Source organism: Protopterus annectens, chromosome 8.part0, assembly GCF_019279795.1.
Source record: "Protopterus annectens isolate FY-2018-M chromosome 8.part0, PAN1.0, whole genome shotgun sequence".
In the NCBI taxonomy this organism is placed as follows: domain Eukaryota; kingdom Metazoa; phylum Chordata; order Ceratodontiformes; family Protopteridae; genus Protopterus; species Protopterus annectens.
In genome coordinates, this window is record NC_056741.1 from 165,778,078 (window position 1) to 165,781,837 (window position 3,760).

The following is a 3,760-nucleotide window of genomic DNA, read 5'->3' on the forward strand; positions in this document are numbered from 1 at the left end:
GTAAGTGTGCGATAGTGACAGACTTTAAGGTTAGGGGTGGGTTAAGTGAGTTAGGGTTAGGGTGCGGGTAAGGTAAGTGTGCAATAGTGACAGACTTTAGGGTTAGGGGCGGGTTAAGTGAGTTAGGGTTAGGGCGCAGGTTAGGTGAGTGTGCAATAGCGATGGACCTTAGGGTTAAGGTTTGGGTTAAGGTTAGTGCATAGATAGTTGTGTATGTAAGGTTTAGTGTAGGTTTGTAAGGTTTTTGGTGTGCTTGTGTTGTGTGTGTCTTTTACGGAAAAGGTATTTGTTTTGTTTTGTCGATTGTCGGGATTGTGGTTTGTCGGGCATGTGAAGTTTTGTGTTTATGAACTTTTGGTTTTGTTGTGTCGGTTATCTCGTTGCCGGTGTTTTTGCATGTCGGTGTTTTCAGGTAGACCCATATATATATATATATATATATATATATATATATATATATATATATACACATTTGTATGTATATAGGCTTAACAAGGACCTAGAAGTCATTAGCCGAGTATATACCTAGGAACCTAGGAACTTATACATATAGATATAGTGGATATAAAAAGTCTACACACCCCTGTTAAAATGCCACTGAAGAAGGCTGTATTGTATTGGCCGAATCCGGTCTGGAGTTTTTCTGTCTATAGAATGTGCTTTTTTAGCCCAGATATACAATAAATAGCAATATTGTGTTTCTGCATCACTGTCTGCTGGTCAATGCATTTTTGACATGTAGTACACAACCAATACTTACCAGAAATTCCTGCAGTTCCTTCAGTGTTGCTGTATGTCTCTTGGCAGCCTCCCTAACCTGTTTTTGTCTTGTCTTTTCATCAATTTTGGAGGGACGTCCTGTTCTGTGCAACATCACTGTTGTCCCATATTTTCTCCACTTTTTGATGACTGCCTTTACTATGTTCCATGGTATATCCAATGTATGGAAATTTTTTTGTACCCTTCTCCTGACTGATACCTTTCAACAATGAGATCCCTCTGAAGCTTTGTAAGCTGTCTGTGAACCACACTGAAGAAGGCTGTATTGTATTGGCCGAAACCGGTCTGGATTTTTTCTCTCTATGGAATGTGCTTTTTAGCACAGATATACAATAAATAGCAATATTGTGTTTCTGCATCACTGTCTGCTGGTCAATGCATTTTTGGAATACTAGTTTGGGACCTGGCAGTTTCCTTACTTGCAGGGGCTGTTTTTCTTAGAGTTGTGTACTACATGTGACAACAATCTTCAATATTCTCCATATGTCTGGGCAATGGAGTAGGGTTGCAGGATGAAAGCCTTTTCTTACACAGAAAAACCTCCAGTCCCAGTTAAAATTTGTAAAACAATACATCAAGTCTCCCATATGCATGTGGGAAATGTGTTATGGTCTGATGAGACCAAGGTTGAACTTTTTGGTCACAATTCCAAAAGGTACGTTTGGTGCAAAAACAACAATTCACATCACCAAAAGAACACCATCCCCATGGTGAAGCTTGGTGGTGGCAGTATCATGCTTTGGGGTTGCTTTTCTTCAGTTGGAACTGGGGCATTAGTCAAGGTGGAGGAAATTATGAACAGTTCCAGATAACAGTCATTTTTGGCCCAAAACATTTAGGTGTCTGCTAGAAAGCTAAAGAGGAAGAGGAATTTCACCCTTTCAGTACAACAATGACCCCAAGCATACATCCACATCAACAAAAGAATGGCTTCACCAGAAGAAAATTAAAGTTTTGGAATGGCCCAGCCAGAGCCCAGATCTGAATCCAATAGAAAATCTGTGGGGTGACCTAAAGAGGGCTGTGCACAAGAGATGCCCTCTCAATCTGACAGATTTGGAGCGCTTTTGCAAGAAAGAGTGGGCAAATATTGCCAAGTAAAGATGTGCCATGCTGATAGACTCCACCCAAGAAGGCTGAATGATGTAATTAAATCAAAAGGTGCTTCAACAAAGTATTAGTTTAAGGGTGTGCACACACAACAAAAGTATGTTTAAGGTTGTGCACACTTATGCAACCACCTTATTGTACATTTTCTATTTTTTATATTTTTTCAAAACTGTAATCCAAGCCAGATGGCTAAAAAGAAGAAACCAGTAGAACTTTTAAATATTTATTTCATTAGCACTTTCATTCAGAAAATGTGTGAACTTCTTCAGAAGGTAGGAAAAGTTTTGAAATTATTTATTTTGGTCTCATTTTTTATATCACAAAAACCTGGTATTTTAAGATGGATGTGTAAACTTTTTATATCCACTAACTCAAATGCTATGGAGCAACTGGTCACTTCTCCTACGAGGAGAGATAATATACTTGACCTGATTATCACAAACATGGGGTCCAAATGCTCCGCACCGGATATAAACCCCTCACTAGTAAGATCTGACCATAAACTGATCACGTTGGATGTACATATCCCACCCCCACCCCCAGAACAAAAGACTACAGTGAAAAATTTTTCAAAAGCTGACTTTACACTCCTTAAGTCAGATATGATATCCTTTAAGCCTACTGGGTTAATGGAAACCACATCCCAAAATGCTGAATCCTACACAACAGCCTTCTACGGACATCTCCAAGAATGCATGGATCAAGCAATCCCAACTAAAACCAAGACCCTCTCCACCAAGGGAAAATGCCCGGTTTGGTGGACCCCGGCTATAAACAAACTGCACAACAAAAGAAGGAAGCTACTGCAGGACAAAGCCAAATCCCACAAGGGAAAGGCTTCCCTGATCAGCACAAGTAAAAAACTACGTTCTCTCATAAAACATCTAAAGCCAACTTTGAGAGAAAGATTGCCAAGGATACCAAAGACAATCACAAGGCCTTCTTCAATTATGTCAGAACCTTGGGAGGAAATTCTTAGATATGCTCTGAGTTGGTACACAACGACAAAAAATTCACTGACCCTACCGACATTGCCAATATTCTGGCAGATAGGTTCAGTGCAAATTTCTCCCCTCCCTCACCCCCTAAAGATGTAGTAATTATCCCTGCTGAATGTAACCTACCTGTCATCTCAGACATACAGGTGAAATCAGCACTCAACAAAGCAAAAACAGCATCTATGGGACCCGATGGTATCCCCGGTTGCGTGTTACGTGAACTTCAAGATGAACTCAACCCGCACCTAAAAATGCTATTCAATCTTAGCCTCACTACAGGATATGTACCTGAACACTGGCACACAGCAACAGTGGTCCCACTCCACAAAGGGGGAAATTCTACTGACCCTGGTAACTACCGCCCCATAAGTCTGACCGGCCTGGTCTGCAAGGCTATGGAAAGAATCATCATGGAACTCATAAATGGCGATATTGGAGATCTGCAGACCCTTGATCCCACCCAGTTCGGTTTTGTAAAAGGCAGATCCTGCCTCTTAAACCTGGTTGACTTCTTCGAGACAGTCACTAGTGCCATCGACGAGGGCAAGGCTGTCCACACTGCCTACTTGGACTTGGCTAAAGCCTTTGACACGATACCACACTCTGGCATCATAGACAAGCTCAGCAGCCTAAATGTAAATCCATATGTCACAAGATGGGTAGCAAACTGGCTAAAAAACAGAACCCATAAGGTCAAAATTGCTGGAGCCATGTCAGACTCAAAACCAGTCACGAGTGGTATCCCACAGGGCTCAGTCTTGGGACCACTCTTATTCAGCATTTACTTCTCGGATGTGAAAGCAAATATGGGAGGATTATGGCTGACAAAGTTTGCAGATGACTGCAAACTGGGTGCCATAGTTGATTCACCT